This window comes from Rhinoderma darwinii, chromosome 13, assembly GCF_050947455.1.
Source record: "Rhinoderma darwinii isolate aRhiDar2 chromosome 13, aRhiDar2.hap1, whole genome shotgun sequence".
NCBI lineage: Eukaryota > Metazoa > Chordata > Amphibia > Anura > Rhinodermatidae > Rhinoderma > Rhinoderma darwinii.
The window spans coordinates 25,007,347-25,029,121 of record NC_134699.1 but is presented as its reverse complement, the minus strand read 5'-3'; the positions used below and the strand labels follow the sequence as shown (position 1 = coordinate 25,029,121).

Below are 21,775 nucleotides of genomic sequence, written 5' to 3'. Positions count from 1 at the left end.
AAATTCGGTGGAGGTAATTTTATTTAGCAGAGAACAAGAGATGTAGTGCCCCCTTGTGGAAGTAGAAAATAATACATGCTACTTAAAGATGTTCGTATTTGTGGGACGAAGAGGCAATCATTTTGAGTCATTTATTATATAGTTTAATATATTTTTGTTTCTTTAGATGATAATATAGGAATACTTTTATTTATTGCCTATGGCTTACTATTCAAAAATATCTTATGGTTAACCAAGATAGTCCACATTTATTGTCTTTCTCAAACTCCCAAAACCATAAACAAAATTATTAACATATATGGAGCAACAACTCGATTATTCTGTCCTGCTCAAATTGTGGCTAGAATAGTCACATCAACCTGCGACTAATACCAAACAGTCCATAGTCCGTGCATGTTATCACAGAGAATCAACTGTATATCAACACGTTTCACATTTATAGTAATCGAATACAATCTCTCATTCTATATTTGGTGGTTTTGTTCCTTGCCAGATAAATGTTTTGTACTATAGAAACCAAGTAAAATATTCAGATCGTCCGTTGTATTAATGCAGCACAAAGCGTACATTGAATATTAGTACACATCCGGAATGTATATGAATAATTAGGTTGTTTTCCCATTCACTTTGCTACATCTAATAATAAAATGCTGCCTTGCTGCAGATCCATGTCTCTTATAATTGAATTCCCTATGTGATAGTGAGCATTAGTGCGAAAGGAGAGAGGAGCGTGAAACTCTGTCCACTGGACTCTACCAGAATTGTCACATGTGGAATGTAAATATACAGGATCATTTACGTTCTTGCTGCGTTCACCCTGTCTCTCAGTTTTTGCTTGACGTATCATGACTTTTTATTTGCGACCCAACAATAAGAACTCTCATAGACCACCAAAAAATTAGCTGCAGCTGGCAAATTCCCAGCACATTGGCTACCTGGCCGCTGGGATTTGTCCATTCCCGTTTTTGAGTATTTATTACATTCTAATTGTTATAACCTTTTTGTTTTTGAATGTCTTTGCATCATATCTACTCTGTGAAGCTTACAATCTAGTGTCTTGCGTCTTTATTGTTGTAATGTAGATCAATCACCACTATTTGCTTGTGGCTTGGTTTTATGTGTTGCTTTCCTTGCTGTCCTCAAATGCTGGAGCATCTGTGGCAGAGTGTTTAATTCTTTGCTGAAACCAGGTCTCTTCTTTCAGGCTAATAGCACCTTGTTCATTAAGAAAATGGATGGCTGCAAAGGAGACGTTATTCAGCCCTTGATTCACAAGGGCCCCTCAGACCGATTGTATCAGTTGGAGCTCTGACAAATTTCTCCAAAACGTTAACACCCCTGTAAAGTTTTAGGTTCAGCAGCTGGCTAAAGGTTGTTCCTGCTGCAGATAAAGGCTTCTAAGTGAGAAACAGTCCTCTTCAGTCAATGGCCCCATAAATGATCATATTTCCTTGCACATTGTTGCTTAAAAACATACAAATCTCCCCTTTATGGAGAATAAGAAGCCTCTGTCTTTATACTTCCAATCTTAGCCCTGTATTAAAAAAAAACGCATTTTCCTCAGCGCTGGGGTACAATCCCCTGGGCATTTTTAGAAATTCTTCAGGGATCTACATGGAATAATAAAGCCATTTCATCTGTTAAATAGCAGGCAGATCATTTAATGAAGCAGGAAGCCATTCCAAGAAAAGTCTGACGCCCAGTAAATACATATTAACCCGGCTACCACAATTGGTCAGCATCAGAAATACCTTGTTAACCATTCAATGTAAAGCCTCGTTCTGCCTTTAGTTTTAATGAGTTAATTTGAACTGTGACACAACATCAAAAAGAACAAAACTGAATTAAGTTGACACTTTTTTTTTTAATTAACGTGGACCAGTATATAGAAACATTTTAATGTACTTCCCAGAGGCAGTGGCAGAAGTTAATGGTGCTGAAAATGCATTCTGCTGTGTCTGCAAAATACAATTCTTTCAACACTTATTTGTTTCTGCATGGAGTGAAGTTGGTGAATTTCAAGACCAAAATGTGGGTGACATGGGTCAGTTGGGCAGCAGGTTGTGGTGTTTTTGTGTTCGACTATAGATGGAGTCTTGTACACATATGTGTGTCAGTTTCTACTGCACAGTAACTGATAGCCCCAAGCCGGCAATAACCCAGGTCAGGAAAAAGGAAAATGCATTATTTCATTATAATATAAAGCACTCGGAGTGCAATAAAGAGAACCATTCCGCAATCTGTTTTTCGAGCAAATGTTTTATTAAGTAGCTTGTTCTGTAGCCTGCTGCTGACAAACTTGCTCCGTCACAGCAAGAAACATTACCATGAAATGTAGATCCGAATATGAAAAGGAAATTTTCGGCTTAAAGACGTGGTACGAGGAGTTCAGAGTTCAATATATGTTCACACATGCAGCTTTCACCTTGTAGAGAAAGGAAGCCGCAGGTAATTGGGTCAACCCAATGAACATATATCTTATTCTGAGGGGCGCTGCAAGAGAGGGTCCCGGCTTGTTGTGAAATTTGTCTAAAAGCAAAGCACAGTGTGCCCAGTTAAAAGTAATGAGTTCAAAGGGTAAATGGAGTTCAAGGTTCAGTCCCTGTTCAGCTCCCAACTTCAAACTTTCCCACCGAGGGATTATTCCCTGCTTGTGGTTATATAATTTGTAATAGAAGGAGACTGTCCTGCAACATTTTTTTTTTCCAACCATTTGACATGGCCATGGTGTCATTTTGCTGCCTCACATTGTATAGATTGCTTTTCACTAAAGGCTTATTGTATGCAGCCCATTTACGCTGTTTTATGCAATATGCGGTTATTTTGGTCACTGCTGAAGATATACCTTTATACTTTAATCTATATTCGTAAATTCTTCACAATAGTTGTGTGATGCTGGTTGTTATAACTATGGCTATTGGTTTGGAGGAAGTTATGCCATGATCCCTGGGAAATAACAAATCCTGCCTGTGAAATAGGAAATTTTATGAGGGATGAAATACTGAGGCAATGCCAGAGTGGGAGACAGATGGGGAACAGGCAAGCACCTGCTAGCTGCACTGTGTTATGGTGGTTCTCCAAACTCTTTCACTGGACCAGATTTGATAGATGCTTATTTAAGCCTTTTTTGTGCAAATTGAAGCATGACTCCAATATAAAAAAAAAGTTTGTCTTGCACATTCCCTTTTACTGCCAGGTGGTGTAAATAGAAGAAAAAACAAAAAAAACTTTTTTGGGGAGGAAAAGAAAGGATTTTGTCCGTATGTGATATATGGATATTAAAGTGCAACTATATAATGACTCCTTAAACATTGCTTCCTTTATCTCCACCTTAATAGAAAAATAATTATTTTATTTTAGCAGTTACAGAAACAACATCACAAGTTTATTAATGAGGTTGAAGGGCATTGAAAGTTAAGAGTTCATGGTGAGTTTATCGCAGTCTTTTCCTGCAGTCCCCTCTGCACCCACGCACACTGTTTCGCCAAGGACCTTGATTTTTAAAATATATGTTTTATAGGTGACTGGTCCTTGTGATTCCCTGTTGGGAGACTAAAAGAGTAGAGATTGCAAAGAAGAAAAAATAAGTGTTTATTGCTTGTTGGATTGTAATAAAATGTCTTCAGTTATCTTGTATTTATACTCAAATCAGCCACTCCATAACCAGACCTCTTTTGCTACTCTTGCTGATGGGAAAGGAGTCTGCCGTTAGCAGTAAGTTGGGTGACACTCGATTTGTACTGTGTGACGGGAACAGATGGGCTTTCTTTGTGAAACTCCGCCTGTATGTAAATGTGAACGGAGTTTCACCCGAATCCATGCATGACCTGACCGTGCACATGCAGAGGGGAGGGCTGCTGGTGAAAGGGGATAAAAAATGGCCACTGGATCCTACCATTGGCAGGTCAAGTTTACTATTAGTCTTTCAGGGCTTGCACATTTGAAACTGAGGAATTCTTTTTCTTGTTTATGTTTTGTTGTCTTACATTGTATTGTTTCGTCTGCTTGTGAAGCCAGCATGATAAACAGTATTTTTGAGAAAATATGGTGTTCACTTTTAATCTTTTAAGATGCCCTTTTTGCTGGCTTATGGTTTAAGAAATGTAACTTGACCAACCTATTGCACTTGTAACATAAAATGTATGTTTATAGACCATATGTTTAGAGGATAAAATTATATTCACTATAATAGTGTGGTAATGCTCTTAATAGTGGCCATCCTGTTTTTTTCCTTACCTTATGTTAGTGTGCAGGTCATGATTTAGTGACGACATGGTTATGACGTGTAGTAACAATTCTAAACTTTAAACCTATATAATAGCCTTCCCATTCATAGAGTTGAGAAAAAGCTATTCTCTCAAAAAAAAACAACACAATTTTTTTTAAATAATACAAGTAAATTAATTTGTCGACTACTGTGGTGTTTTGATGACCTCTGCCAATAAGATGTGGGATTCTCCTTTTGTCTAGTCTGAAATGTGTTAATAGGTTTGCTTTCGAGGGTTAGGAATATTCTACTAATAGTACATTTGCTGTTTTATATATTGATTCTTATAAGAAAGATGCTTCGTGATTTACTCATAGTTACATAGTTGGTACAGTTGAAAAAAGGCAAATGTCCATCAAGTTCAACCAAGGGATGGTAGAAAGGTAAGGGACATGGGTAAACAATAGAAGTTTACTTTACCCCTATTGATCCGGAGGAAGTTTTAAATAAAAATGAAAATACTGATGATCAATGTATCTTTGCTGTGTGTGTTAATATTTATTGTTATAGGGCCACATTCTGTAGCACTTTACATTGTAAAAGATGTACAACATGTAATACATTTATAATAAGCTTATACATAAAAACATAATGCTGTATACAACCCATAGTGTAAACGTGTAAAAATAAAAAATATTTGTGCGCCAGAAAGGTCAATCGGTTTTTGACATTGCACTGACCCTTGGTCCATTTTATATACTGGTACCCTTTTTGTAGGTGTTTGTATTTTGGGGCAGAACTGCTTGTAGAATGTATGTACTTTATTATCCGTCGCCTGCTATCTATAAATGTGCTACAACGATTACATATTTATTTATTTTAACAATACAATTACGTAACATTCTTAATGAGGTCTTTGAACCCATGGCCGTCTTTAGTCATTTCCTTCTTTGAACGAATTGGAGAAAAAAAAGACCCCCTGAAGATATCTGTTTGCATAAATTGTGTTGCTACATGTGATTAGAATGGAATTTATCTAGATTTTATATGCATGGTTTGTTGTAAATTGAAATAAATGGTAAAGCTAGCCTCTACCCGGACATATTGGTTTATCTTCAGCTGTGTGAACTTTTCACCTCGGGTCTGAGCCGGTCACACTTTGACCTGTCTGAACTCCGCTGGTTAAACCATGTCTTCAGAGTTGACCTCCTTCTGCGGGAGCTGATTTTCTGTCCATCTTCTCTTACCCTCTCGCTTGTTGGTCTGACATGATGGACAAGCTCATGTGTAATAGCATCGTGTAGGAATTTCAAGGTTTCTTACAGTCAAAATAAAGAATACTTATATGTGGACTTGCATATTCGGCTGTTAATAAATCCCAGCATGCTCTGCTCACACACAAGCCCCATCTGGGAGCATATAGATGAGTTTGTGTGCTTGCTGTTCCCTCTTCAATTGTTTTATTTTGAAAACATTTATTTACTTCTATCCATTCAGTCATATAGACATGTGTAAGCTGTAGCAGCTGTTACAGAAGGAAAGTTAGGTGAAGTAGGCATGGTATGGGCTGGAGGTAACCAGCTCTTCTGTCTGGCACCTTGTGTATATTCTAAAATTTTCTGTGCTTATTTCTGTGCAAAGTGAAAGTTACCATTTGCTGCCTATCATTAGGAGTATGTTGGGATAATAACATTGTATCACACTGACATCTGTCAAAACAGGAAGGAAACATTTCTAACTAAACTTGTACATCATTTATTTAATTTGACAGGACTGGAGCAAACCTGAAAACAACCTTATCGGATATATGAAGTTGTTTTCCAGTACTATTAGGGCTACGTTCACAAGTGACGTTTTACAGAAAATCCTCGGCAGAAATCTGAGGCTGAGACTTTGATTTCTGCCACGGATGGGCCAGTGGATCCGCAAGCAGATCAGCCCCATTGTGAGGCCGTGTTTGCAGAATTTTTCTGTGCATTCCGTGCTGAAAAATTTGTATGAAATTTGCATCCCATTGTTTTCAAATGGAAATCTGCGTCACAGAAAAAGTGACATGTCACTTCTTGACGTGGATTCTGCACTGGGTAGCCTCATGTGGATTAGCATCGGATCAAAATACAAATCTGCACCAGAAATCTGAGGGTCAACCTCAGATTTCTGCCACAGATTCTTTTGAAAATCCGCCATGTGAACATGGCCTAATTGTATGGAGCTAATCTGCTGCTTTTCAGCATGGAACCTGCACTAATAATGAACATGCTGCAGATTTTAAAATTTTCAGCGCATTCCTTAATCTGCACAGATTTTTTCCAGAGCATGTGCATGAGGTCACAAAATAAACATTCCCTTACATTGGATGTGGAATGTCGGTGTCATCGGATCCATGCCTAAATCCTCACCGAATCCTCAGCATGTGAGCATGGCCTTTTAAACTACTGTCAGTGCAAGTCATACAATTTGGTCCAGTGATGTGAATGGAATTTTGTCTGAGATCTTTAGTGATAAGGCTATAAAAATAACATTAAATACTAAGGCCTCATGCACACGACCATAGCCATGTGCACGGCCGTGATTTACGGGTCGGCCGGCCACAGAGTGACAGCCGCTAGCCTTCCGCAAATAGCGGGCAGTGCATATGGCCGTGACCATTATTTTCAATGAGCCCAGACCGCAGAACACGGCCGTAATAAGGCAAGCCGTTCTTTCTGTGGTCCGGGCCCCGGGGCCATGCACGGACCGTGAAAACCACGGTCGTGTGCATGGGGCTGCAATTCTCCCGTGGATTTTCGGGGGAATTGCGGCCACAAAAGCACATTCGTGTGCATGGGGCCTAACTTTATACAGTTGTTCACCATATTTTTGGCCTAATTAAGGAATGGTCTAGATTGTTGACCAACTGCATTTCCCCTTCTGTGCTGTCCACACAGTGACAATCTGCCTTCTGGAAGTGAATATTTGAGTCATTGGAGACTAATTTGCTAGGGATACATAAAGAATATTTGCCTAGCAACTAGTGGGTTTGAGATTACCTAGGTTTTTCAGCTGAAGACTGAATTGGAATTGAGCTCAAGGCAAAGAGATTATGCAGCACTGAAATCGCCCTTTTCTCTGATAATTCCATGTTATTTCGATATTTATTTATTTTTTATTTTTTTCTAAGCGAAATGTACATGAGGAACCTCTTTAAGACCATAACACAATTGTTTCCAATGACAAAAAGCAGAGTAGGACAACATCTGCATGGAGTTTGTATGTTCTCCCCGTGTTTGCGTGGGTTTCCTCCGGGTACTCCGGTTTCCTCCCACACCCCAAAAACATACCCATAGGGAATTTAGATTGTGAGCCCCAATGGGGACAGTAAAAAAGTGGACCTCTGTACAGCGCTGCGTAATATGTTGGCGCTATATAAGTAACTGAAATAAATAAATAATAAATAAATTATAGTCAAGACTTTACTATGTATTATTGTTGTTGTACCTATATTTGCCCCTCACTAGACACTGTTCAAAAGTTTATAGAAAAGGGTGTGGCTTAGTGGAAAGGGGTGTGGCTTACAATGCACAGACTTGTGCAAAAAGTAAATTAAGCCAACCAAGAGGTGGTATCTGGAAGAGAAAATTGTCTAACATGTCAAGCAAGATGCACCAAATTTATCATACAACATGTCACTTTGATGAATTTGGCGCATCTTCTGACTGCCTGGTCTAAGTTTATACTGTCTAAATATTAGACAGCGTTAGTAAATCTTCCGACATGTATCTAAAATGTTACTTAACTTTTTATGTAGATTAATTCTATGTAAAACCTATAAAATGGTCTGAAAGATGCATTTACTCTTTTAAATGGAAACTTTTCGTAAGTATAATGTATATAGGCATACATTTCTTTACTGCATATTCTAAATCTGAAAACGGGCACCATGTATAAAAACTACAAAGCATAAGCAATTTATCAGAGTCCAGCTTTTATTTTCTAAATTATACTGGATTAAAAAAAAAAAAAGATCTCTCTGTGGCTTTGGGCAACATGGCTAGTGATTTAACTATAGGGGATGCAGTCCTACCCGGGCCCTTGAGGGGGGCCCAAAAGAACCCTTTGCCCCATATATGCGGAAAAGTACGGTACATTGTGGGTGATAGTTCGGCTGTCCTGTAACGGATTCTGCATTGGGGCCCAGTAGCTTCATGTTACCAAGTCCAATTTTTCTGGGAGACAGTTTAACAAAAGTTCAGTGTTTACTTGCGTTTTTGACAACTTTTTTTGGTACTCAAAAATGCTGCTGCCATATGTGATTTTAAAGTCTATATATGAGTGCTTACATACAGTGCTTTTGTTTTTGGGGTCAGTGGTGGTTCTTTTTCAAAATGAAGCATGCTCTAGGTGTGGCATTTTGTTTTCTGCCGTTTTTCCATTGAGTTCTCTCTAAAACTCAAATACCAGGAAAAATGGCTTTAAAAATTCACACTGAAAAACCCATTAAAAGCACTCCTAGATGCTTGCCATTTTTTACATCTGGTTTAAAATTCTGAAAAAGTGTGTGTGAAGAATGCCTTAAAGAGGACCTGTCTACCCTGCTGTCATGTCAATTTTAGTAAATACTTGTATTCCCCACGGAACATATTTTCTTAGAACTCTGTGGTGTTCCATTCCTCTGTTGTTCCTCCTAGAAATGTATGCATAAATTGATTCCTGGGTGCTACCATTACCCTTGATAAAGGGACATGTTCCTACACAGTCTCACTGCCAGCACTGATTGGGGACATGTCCCTTTATCAAGGGTAATAATAACACCCAGGAAACAATTTATTTATATATTTCTAGAAGGCATAACCGAGAATAAGCATAAGCGTCGAGGTTGAAGAAAAGATGCCACAGAAGATACAAATATATACTAAAACAGACACACACCTCTTGAGAGTTGACGTGTGCCCTTTAAAGAAGGTGGGCAGAATTATTAATAATGAAGCATCTCATGTCTGTGTTATTCCTTTTGCCTAGCACTGTGAAATGCTGGAGTTTCTAAGAACCGATAGAATGTAACCTATCCCACATAACATTTTTTATGGTCACTAAACACTAATGTCTCAGTCAATGAATAAGGCAGAAAATTTGCAATTGTCCCTGCTAACATAGTGATCATAACAATGTAAATTGTAAAGACTTCCAGCATAAAATAACTTGTGTGGAAATGATGAAAATAAGATTATGTATACTAGTGCTGTTTTTATATTTTACTGGGCACTTTGCAGACACAGGTGCACTTACAAGATTGCAGGAACAGGAAAAAAATTAATGAGTTGTCACATTAACTGAATCCGACCGTATATCTTGCAACGGTTATTGATGTTCTGTCAGTGACGCACCATCTATGGTGACTCAAGATCCCATAAACTTAAGCGGATACTTACATTCCGTTTAACTTGAAGTATATTAAGATTACTTAATATGTTTTACTGTATATAGTGTTGAGTTAGTAAAGTAATTGCTAATAAAAGCGTGATTATTTATTATGGCATCTATGCCAACAGGTGATTCACAACACCTAAGAAGTACGGTGCTATTCGTGCTCGTATTCCCAGGACTCGTGTAGATCACAATGGGGGACATATCATATATTCTGTAGCCATTGCTACTAGGACCTTTTTTTTTTTTTTTTAGTTAATTTTAACACTGTGTGTTTTTTAATTTGAAGTGTGCAAGGTACGAAAGCATACCCCAGCCCCAAGAACCTCCCATTCCAACGCAAACCAACTTTGTGTACTTCTCTTCAAATGCCCATAGGCATAAAGGAGTCTGAGTGTTTTATCTTTCCCCAATTAGAAGTACATTTACCAAAATCTTCAACATAGTCTATATAGCATTGTATCTAGTTTCATTGCCCCACTACCTCCCAACCTCTTATCCCAAAAATTTTAATAAGACATACTGAGAGCATATATCTGCACAGTAAAGAACACATCATCACATGTAGCAGACTTTTTAAAGCTAGACAAATATGACCATTTTTAAAGATGACCAAGTCGAAATCTCCACAGTTCCCTGGATGCCAACCCAGAGTGTCAATCCATTGTGCTTATAGTTTCTCAAATTTAGTACCTTCTCCCCTTTTTATATACACTCCTTTCTCCAGGCCCAGTAGCAAGTTTATTCTATTGATAAACTATGGCATAGATGGAGCACTTTCACTATTGCCATTCATTCCATGTAGAGCATCTGGGCCACTGCTGTTTTCCCTGGATTATTATATGTAGTCCAATGTGCAGTTTACATACATGAAAAAGGGACTAGGAATGGGACAAGGGGCCGCAACATTAAAAAGGAGGCCATCTGGTATGTTAACTATACATTCTGTATAGTGAAATTTTTACTGTAAACCGGAGTTTACCACAAATCCGTATAATATAGATATAGCCCCTGCAGAATTACCTAAAGTCGCTATCATGAGTTATTTTATACTAATGTAATGCATCCTGGGAGTTAATCGACTTGGACTGATAGGCGTGTCTTAGTTGTAGGTATTTGTAAAAATCCGTTTGGGGTATCATAATCTTCTTCTTGCAGATGAGAGAACGATTTAATGCTACCATCAGCCACAATGTGTGGTAATCTACTAATACCTATTTGCTTCCACTGCTCAAAGGCTTCCAAGTAATATTACTTATGTAACCATTAATTATCCCATATTGAGGTATATTGTGAAGCACCATTTATAACTTGTAATTCCTGCACCTTCCACCATAATTTATGTATTCGAGTGAGGGTGGGAGACCGAACCAGGGATACCCTGAACTTATGTGCCTCCTATTTCGCCGGCAACCACCCCTACACTCTCCTTCTGATTCTCAAAGATGTTCAAGCTGGGCTGCCAGATAATATGCCCACGGGTTGGGCACTTCCAGACCTTTAGTTTTTCCACATTTCTGAGTCTCAAGTATAATACGTGCTGGGCTCCTGAGCCAAATAAATTCCCTAAAAAAAGCCATTAATTGTACTTTTTTTTTACTGTTCACTGAGGCATCCAAATAATTTAAACTAGATTCATCCTGCCCACCACAGACACAAGTAGTTTAGACTAAATTTCTAGTTTTTGTTGTATTGTCACTTGTAGCCGTGACCTGGAGTATCTATCAGCATGTTCACTATTGTTCACTGGTAGTAAAGCCGATTTGAACCAGTTCATAAACAAACCCCCGAGTATTGGAAATACTTCTATAACATCCATTGCAACATAGTTTTATAAGCATCAGCCAGAAAAAGAAAAGTGTCTTCCGCATATAATTTCACTTTTACCTCTACACCTCCTCTCCTAAAGCTTGATATATTGGTATGGCTCCTAATTATTGCTTCTATGATCTCTAACACTCAATGCCTTCTTCCTGACAGCACAGAAAGAAACACGTGTTCCTGTCTGTCACAACCCACAAAATGTCTTAGTCAGAGAACATTCCTTTACCCATACCATGACCCTGTGTGTGGCTGATGTTGGCAGACTGCTCTGTGTGTTTCTCTAAATAAAATACAGAAGATGTGTCCGTACTACAGCATAAGGTGTTATTTCAGGCGCCTGTCTGTTTTGTAGCATAAATGAAGACTTCTTTCACAATGTTTATCATTAAGTTCTGCTTGCAGTCTCTGCTTGATAAGAGTGTATTCTTTGTTCATCGTTCTCTGTATTCTGCTGTGGACTTGGCGTCTCTTTATGACAATAGTGATTAAACTTTACACTTGCTCTTTAGAAATGTATTCATGATCTCCCATTCAAGTCAGTACGAATGTGCCATAGAGGCAGCCCATTCGACTGCTTCAAGGTGTCCGGTGAGAGGGGTCCATTCCAAGATGGTCTTGGTACCATTTAAAGAACCTGCACAGGGATGTGTTCTCCACAGGGACTACAATATTTGAAAACAAGTAAGTGGAAAATGTACTCGAGTTATTAAAATGGAACGGGGACACCAGAACTTCCTGTCACTGGTGGTTAGGGACCACCTGGAAGAGGACCGTTTTTATCTTTGGCATGCCCCCCTTGTCTGTTCCAACTTATTACCTTTTAAATCATATTGGTAATACTATTAGACTTAACTGACATCTCTAGGATATGTATTACTTCCGTTCTAGTTAGACATTCTCTTCAATCTTCTATTTATATTTTTTACTTCTTGTTAATTATTGTAAATAATGCCACACCCTCCGTAGATAATTCTTCAGTGCCCTCTGTGGATACTGCCACACACGCCCGTAGATAATTCCCCAGTGCCCACTGTAGATAGTGCCACCCCCCCCCCTAGATAATGCCACAGTGCCCTCTGTAGATAATGCCACAGTGCCTTCTGTAGATAATGCCACAGTGCCCTCTGTAGATAGTGCCACACACACCCCTTTGTAGATAGTGCTACACATATCCCCCTTTAGATCACTCCATTGGGGCTCCCTCTAGGAGTGGAAACCCCAGCCAAACCGTTGTGGCACTTTGGGTGGGGAATTCCTTTCCTGGAGGAGCCCCTGACTCCACTGTCCATATATGGACAGTTACGTGAGAGGCCTCGTCTATCAGCGGAATCCCCAACCAGTGCGTCGGCAACACGCTGGCTGGGCATTCCGGTCCAGGAGGAGTCACTGACGTCACTGTCCATATATGGACAGTGACGTCAGGGGCCAGGTCTATCAGCAGAATCCCAGACCAGAGCGCACTGGCTGGGGATTCCACTCCTAGAGGGATCCCCAATAAAACGATCTATAGAGAGGGGATGTATCGCTGTGCACAGGGTGGGGTGTGTGGTGTGGCACTATCTACAGGGGGGTATGTGCGGCGCTCCTCCTTCGGCTTGCTCCCTGTTCTCCCGCTGCCAGCGGGCCGCAGATGACCGCTTCATGGGCCGCTTGTTTGAGACCATTAAACCAAAACATCCTACGTTCACCAGATTGAGGCAATGGTCCAAATAACCATAATAGACGATGTGCTAACTATTTATTTATATACCAAGTAGAAAGTAGTTGCAATTAAAATATCTCCAATAAAAAAACAAAAACATATGGTGGCTGATACATGTGAAATTGATGTACAGGAAACTATAACCAAGAATGTTCAAAAGGGTCAAATAAATCATCAAAACATGTAAATTCTACAGATATCATTTTTGGACTTGTTAAAGGGATCCTGTCATCAACATTTTACCTGTTAAACTCGCCTGACCCCTCAATGGCCGCAGCTGTCCAGAGTTCGTTCCTGTTCTCTTCTTTCCTGAAGTCCTCCTCTGTCAGTAAATGTAGTCGTTTAAACTCTTCCTGCCTTTTATGGTAATTATTTTTCCCTCTGGGATGCAGCTTCTTAACCCCGCCAACCGCCACCACCTGTCCGGCCCTGACTGGCTAAGGAGCTGTCAATCAAAAAGAAGGAGGTGGAGTCCACTCTGAGATGCTGGAGGAATGAAAATCTGACTCTTTTCAGATTAAGATTTGACTCTCTTCTGCTCATTTGCATACGGTGTGGGACCACTGAAAAACAGAATACTAAAGTTACAGAGCTTACTTAGAACATATTTATAGCTTAGATGACAATGATTTTTCACCCACTTTCACCAGGTATTGCTGGCTTTATAGCTAAAATGCTGGTGACAGGTTCCCTTTAAATCAAAACCCAAGTGGGCAATCAATAGAAAGGAATTAGGCCCCTTTCACATCACGTTTTTGCAACCTGTTAAAACGTCCATTAATGGATCCATAGGTTTTTTAATGTATTTGTTTGTCTTGGCTTTACAAAATTTCCTCAGGATCCATTTTTCTTTCAACAGGACTGTCTTATTTTTCTATCCTGTTAAACAACAGGATCTTGACGTTTTTTCTGTACAATGCAAGTCTATGGCAACAAGATGCTACAGTAGAGGCAATTTTTTTTTCTCCATGATTAAAAAACAAAACCGGAGTTCACACTGGGTTTTTGTCTTCTGTTTAACGTACACAGGTGTTACTGAGGCCTAACGGGGGAATCAATCGCCCATCGACTAATATGCAATCCATTTAACGGGTACATTGTGATCTTTTTCTTGACGTATCCGTTAAACTGATGCCATTACAGCCTACGGGTGACGAATACCACTGAAAGGCATCCGTATAATGTATCCATCACCCATAGGCTATAATGGCATATATGCTGATATGATATCCATTCAGTGTTTTTTTGTTTTTTTTTACAGAATACCACTTGATGGAATAGTGTAGCCGTCTACGCTATTTAATACTTCACTTTTTGCAGTATACTGACGTATACCGGCTTGACAGAGGCCGGAAGGAAACCCTTTTGGCCGCCTTGTGACTAATGGACACATATGACCTTTAACGTGTGCGTCGGGAGCTTTCCCGACACAAAAGATAAACTTAAGAGAAAAACACCGTAAACCCAGCATAAGGCTTCATGCACACGACAGTACCCGTAATTACGGACACGGCCTGCCGCGGACAGCCGGACGATTTTACGAGCCGTGCTCCCATTATAAAGTAAACGGTCCATAAAATAAAAAAATAGGACATGTCCTATTTTTTGGGCAGGTTTCTACAGCACGGACACCCTCCCTTAGGCATACGGGAAGGTGTCCGTCGGCCATAGAAATTAATGGGCCCGTAATTACGGGTGATTTTACGATCGTGTGCATGGGGCCTTACAGCATGATGAAAAGGGAGTGGGGTAAAGCTAGTCTAACAAACAAAGCATGTACACACCCAATGAAGAAATCAGAAGCATTAATAAGCCAAGCTTATCAAACAGCACTGCTCATTTCAACACTGATCTTTATCTGGGGGTTTCTATTTTTTTCCCTCCTCATAGATTGGCTTAAAGTGAATGACTACCTTTTAATCACCATTATTTTTTTTTTATTGAAGTATGTCCAAAATTCTAGGGTGATTAATTACATAATATGTTTATAACGTGTGCTCGATTTTTCATGAAGGCTCTGTTCACATCTGGTTGGAGTCACCATTTACGGAGCAAAATAGCGCAGTATGCAGTACTTTTTTGTCCGTCGGAAACCATGACAGAAAAGCCAGATGAAACCCATTAAAGCTATTGCGTACCTTCGGGCACAGTTGTCCGTTAGTTGATGGATCCGGAGATTTCGTTATTTTTGTTCTCTTTTGTCATGGCAAAAGAATAACAGAAATATTAGCACAGATGTGAACACAGCCTTAAAGAGCTCCAAACTTCCATAGTCATAATGTTAAATTATAAAACCTTTAATGCCTGCAGCCACTACTAGGTGGAACCTGGGCCAAATTAAGACTGAGGAGGCCTCTGGGCAAAAAATTTCTGGAACCCAGACCACAAATGATCCCTAAAGCAGCCACATAAAGGATAGGTTGCTGCACAGGCAGATGGGCCTCTTTACTGATCACGGGGTACCGATGAATTGTCATGGCAGTTGGGGGCCTAATGAAGGCCCCCACCTCTGGGACCCGCACCTATCTTTAGAACGGGGCCCTCTAAACCCCGTTCTACCTTTCACGGTTTCCCACTGTTACTTGTAATTTCCGACCATGTAATCCGAAAACAGTGTAGCTCTCTGAGCTTTGCGGTTTCTTTAACTCCCATAGAAGTGGATAGCAGTTATGGAAGCAGCGTAGCACGCGAGCTACGCTATTTCCATAACTGCCATTCAGAGATAGGTGCGTGTCCCAGAGATGGGGCCCACATCTAGCTGACATTTATGGCATATCCTATGGATATGCCATGAAAGTCCCTGATGGGCAAACCCCTGTAAGTGCGTTTATAATAGTCCGAATTATCATAATATAACTTTATTTAGCCCCTATGATGAACACCGTGAAAAAAAAAAAAAAAGAAGCCACCAGAATTACTCTTTTCTGGATACCTCACCTGTAAAAAGAGTGATCAAAAAAGTCGAATCTACCCTAAAGTGGTACCAATAAATACTACAGCTCACCCTACAAAGAAACGCTCTCGCATCGCTCCATCGATGGAAAAATAAAATAGTTATGGGTCTCAGAATATGGTGACACAAAGCTGTTTTTTTTTAAACAAATTGTTTTTTAAAAAAGTGGTAGAAGAAAATTAATTAACATGTCTATTTTTACCACACGGTGAACTCCATAAAAACAAAACCCTAGAAAAAATGGAGGAATTGCTATTTTTTTTCCATTCCATCCCACGATCTCTTTAAATGTTTCTCAGTACATTGTATGGTATGTTAAATAATATATTAAACTACAACTCATCCCATAAAAAAACAAGCCCTCATATGGCTATGTCGACAGAAAAATAAAAAGTTATATTTCTTGGAATACATGGAGAGGAAAAATTATAACTGGCCTGGTCCTGAAAGGGTTAGGCTTTGCGCACATCTGCATTAAGTGTTTCTTTTGCTGTGCTCCATCATGGGAGCAGAACAACGAAAATACTTGAAGCGCTGGATCCATTGCATGACGGACATCATTGGTGCCCCGACGGAACCCATTGTCTTTATTGGGTTCCGTCGGGTTTCCACCATTGTTTCCCCTTGTTTTACCGGACAAAATATGCTGTGCTGTTTTGTCTGGCATTTTTGACCATATCTGTGATGGAGGCCTAACAGTGCCTCCATTTCAGATGTGAACAAAGCGTTAGAGGTTTTCCGTGTTATTTAAAAAATTGGCCAAAGTAGGAGGGATTCAAAAAAAGAGCCATTACTTACCTCAGAGATCCCCGTCGTTCCTCCCCACCGCTGTTTATTGACGTAGCTGCAGCGATGACGTACCCGTATACAAACGTGATCGCTGCAGCCAAGCACTAGCCTCAGCGATCCTGTGCCGTATATCCACTGAGACCAGTGGTTGGCTGCAGCGATCATGTGGGTATACAAGCACACCATCGCTGCAGCTACGTTAACACACAGCGGCAGAGAGGAGCAGAAGCGGCGGCGCTGGAACGACGGGGATTAGTTATTATTTTTGCTTCCCTCCTACCGTGGTAAATTTTTGAAATAACTCGGAAAACCGCTATTCGATCCTATAGCTAGTTTCTTCTTTTCAACATGGGGTGGGAAGGCTTATTTTTATATGTAATAATTGAGGGCTTCAGTGGATTTCAGCCACAACTTGTACTGGTATCCCATTTATACTTGGTGTCATTTACAAATTGTGATGTTTTTGTTTAGCTTTTTTGGTAGGGCAGAAACACAAAACCACTGAAATTCTTGTACCCTTTATGAGCTGCTATTCCTAAAATGCGAATTACTTTTGTGTAAACCCAACCATATGAGAATACATTTTCCAATTCAGAACATGGCCCACTTTTTAAGTGACAACACATCTAAAGTAATAAATTGGATTTTGCTTTCCATGTAAGAAAATAAACAGCTCCCAATGTGGTGTTGTGTTTTGCAATCACTCTTGCATCTTTTCATCATGGAGCGCTTTATTCCACCATCATTAGTAATGTATCGTCTTCCTGCCTTTTGTGTGGTTTTGTGCTGCTCAAAGACACCAGCCTCTTGCATCATCTTCTCATTCTTGACTCTGCTGCTCCCCATCTTACTCACTCCAGAAAAACAATGCGATTAATTTTCTCCAGCGCAATCATGCATAGATTTAATAAGCATCCAAAGGTATGATCAGTGTGTGCCGTGCATGCCAAATTAATCCTCTCTTGACTTTTTTCCTCTTTGAATCTTAATGAATTGAAGAAAAAAATGTTTATTAAAGTGAAAACCGGGGAGGCACAGGCTCCACATCTTTGGTTCAAAAGTTCACTCCGTTCCCCAAAGGCTCATCTGAGAGAAGGGAGAATGTGCACGCATCTGTTTTTCTCTTTAAAAGGAAAGGAAAAGCCAGGGTCTTATTTACTAAACACTGCCTTTCATAGTCACATATCCTGGATAGACCTGGAAGAGGCTCTCAGACGTTGTACGGTGGAAGGGTAGAGGAGCAGGCACCCGGCAGGGGACAGTCTCAGGTGCATGTACCACCAGTGGAATTGCTCTTTATGAGCATTGGATAAAAATAGGTTCTAATGTGTATACACTGTATCAAGTTTGATTTTCATATTAAAGATGTATTGTCGATAAACATGTTGAGGGCTTTTATTCCTTTGCAAATCATGTTTCAGCGATACACTCTCCTGTGTTTTCTTTTTGTAATTCAGAAAAAGGATCAATTTGCATCTTTGGAAATATTTGGGTATTTTTTCGCCTTCTTGTGATCTGATTCTCTTTTTGATCTAGAACAGGCTGTCAGGACATTCTGGCAGTTGCTACGACTGGAGAGCCGCAATTTTGGTACCACTGGTGTAAAAAGATGTACGAGTGAGTGAATCTCCCGAATGTGATGTTCAATGGATCTTAGAGTGTCCTGAGGTATGCTTAAGGTTGCGTCACGCATGGTAAAATTGCGGTGTTTTTTTTGCAGCAAATCGTGATAAAACGCGCTATTTTGCAGTGGTTTTTGAAAAACTGGCAAATTGGTGCAGTGTAGTCGCAGTTCACGGCAATAAACTCATTTTGACCGTGATGTTTGAACCCACGGTTGGGTGATGTCACAAATATGTTAATTTGGAATTTTGTACGTGATAACCATGATGGCATGGTTAGAGGCACAAACCAAGAGAATCCTTGCTAAACTAAAAGACTAAAAGATTGTCTGAAAGCGATTGACAGGGGTTTACAGTAGTCATAACCCCGCTGATTGGACATTGATGGCATATCCTAGTAATATGCCATCAACATCTCTTCAAAAACAACCCCTTTAATGATCATCAATCAAACAAACATTTCTTTTTACACTTTGTATGTTCCAAAGAGAGACCAGTGAACAAAAATTCTCCTTGTCCAAGGGGCTTATCCATATAGCTGTAGTACCGATCTGTAATACGATGCAGATATCCTGTTGTTTTACTGTACCTCCATCTGTCACCGATTTTATACATTTTACAATATATATACACAGCAGAAGTCATAAGTTTACATACGCCTTAGCCACATTCATTAAAACTAACTTTTTCACAATTTCTGACATTTAATCCTCTCTTAGTTCAGTTAGGAATACTACTATATTTCAAGAATGTAGAATGTCCGAATAATACTGGAGACAATGATTTATTTCCGCTTTTATTTCTTTCATCACATTCCAAGTGGCTCAGAAGTTTACATACATTAGTTGACTGTGCCTTTAAGTAGCATGGAAAATTCCAGAAAACGATGTCATGGCTTTAGAAGCTTCTGATAGGCCAATTTACATAATTTAAAGTTCATTAGATGTGTACCTGTGGCAGTATTTTAAGGTCTTCTTGTCTCTTTGCTTAATAGCATGGGAAAATTAAAAAAAATCAGCCAAGACATCAGAAAAAGAATTGTGGACTTCCACAAGTCTGGTACATCCTTGGGTGCAATTTCCAGTTGTACCACATTCATCTGTTAAAACGATAATATGCAAGTTCAAACACCATGGGGCCACGCAGTCATCATATCGTTCAGGAAGGAAACTCCTGTCTCCTAGAGATGAGGATACTTTGGTGCGAAAAATACAAATCAATCCAACAGCAACAGAAAGCAACCTTTTAAAGATGCTGGAGGAAATAGGTGCAAAGTTATCTATATCAAGTGTAAAACGTGTCCTATATCGACATGACCTGAAAGGCCACTCAGCAAGGAAGAATTACTATTCTTATGTATGGAGGAAAAGGGGTCAGGCTTGCAAGTCAAAGATCACCATCCCAACTGTGAAGCTTGGGGGAGTCCGCATCATATTGTGGGGTGCTTTGCTACAGGAGGGACTCGGGCACTTAACAAACTAGATGGCATTATGAGGAAGGAAAATTATGTGGCGATATTGAAGCAACATCTCAAGACATCAGCCAGGAAGTTAAAGGGTTATTCCCATCTACAAAAATCTAGCTATTAAGCTCTCCCTTCTAAAGATATTAATTTTTGTAATTACCTTTCTTTATCCCAGCGATGTCATTTTCTGGATATTCTTTCTTCAAGTCGCTGTCAGTCCCTCTTTGTTTGTAGCTCATTGTCCAGGGATCCGGCCACCACTATTTACCTTTAGCGGTGGCCGCTAGGAGAGGATGTAATTTCTATCATGAACGCGCATATCGGCGCATGTGCATTAGATACCGGGCCGGCCACCAGTCGTGAGTAGAAATCAGCGGTTCGCTCAAGGTACTGCATGTTAGACATGCGCAACTGTGTATGTATGTGTGTATGTGTATATATATATATATATATATATACACACACAATGTGTTTGTGTCTGTGTGTGTGCGTAGCAGAGATGTGTCTGTGCGCGTGCGTAGCAAAGCTGTGGGTGTGTGCGTGCGTAGCAGAGCTGTGTGTGTGTGTGCAGCAGAGCTGTGTGCGTAGTGTGTGCGCGCGTCGCTGATCCTTCAAAGCCGCTTATCAGCGGTTTTGAATATTCAGCGGCGAGCACCCCCCCCACACACACACACACACACCCACCCAAATCCCCCCAAACACGCAACTGCGCCACACAACCCCCCCCCGCCCCCATACACGATCCCTCCCATCCACACACAACCCCAACACCCACTTTTGAATGTAGGAATTTCAGAATACAGAACCGATACCTATGAAGCAATAGGCTACCTTGGAAAAAGTAAAAAATTCCATGTGGAGATTATAAGAGGAGCACAATTTCACTTTTAGTAATACGCAAAATAATGTGCTGCTCACCCTACTACTCTGGTATTGTCTTTACATTTTAAACTTCCACTTACATTTGGTACTGAATATTTAGTAAAGATTCATGTTATGACGTAGAGAATATGCGCATTGAATAGCCGGTTGTGTAGTGTGGTAGTATATATAAGATTGTGGACATGCACTGTAGATCATTCTGATGTAAAAGTGAACATCTTTTACCTTACCATCATAATGCACAGATGTTAAGGATTTAGCCATATGATGTTTGAATGAACATATTGTTCATGCATAAGAGTATTCATATGTGCATATAAATCAGACAAATGCGGGATTTTTAAATTCTTTACTTCAGAACAAAGAGGAAAAATAAACTGTAGCCAAAATGTCAGGAAATGTTGGCTGCATACGTATGGCTACCCTGACCTTGGGCCAGGAGGAACCTGCAAGTGAGTGGTGGGGCATGGATTTCTTCTATAGTAACGCTCTTGGCTGGTAAATTTTGACCATAATGTGTCTGGGTTTTTTTCCACCACACTGTCAGGATAGAAAACAACAGTTGACATGAGTTCATGTACCTTTGTCTATAGCAATGGTGTGCAACGTGCGGCCTTCCAGCTGTTGTCAAACTACAGGCCACAGGTTGCACACCTCTGGTCTGCAGTCATCTTCTGAAGCTCGCCCTGCTGCTTGTAACACTTGTATACGTATTCACTTGAATGTATATGATCAAATAATAAATTCATGCATATTGAGCAGTTGTTAAGCGCTCAATATTTTGCATAGAGGCATCGTTTATTATAAGTAATTTTGATGACCGATTATTCTGAAATCGGTAACACGTAAAATCTTTTTGGGGATTTTGCTCAACCCCCATTGCATTCATCTGAGGAGGATTGGATGTTAGCATGAAAAAACATTTTTC

At 39.9% G+C, this 21,775-nt stretch overlaps 1 protein-coding gene across 3 annotated transcripts in view; it reads left to right on the top strand.

The window, feature by feature from the left end:
- The window catches only part of SKAP1 (src kinase associated phosphoprotein 1), a 263,107-nt gene that overhangs the window by 44,123 nt on the left and 197,209 nt on the right, over positions 1-21,775 (top strand). The window lies entirely within an intron of this gene.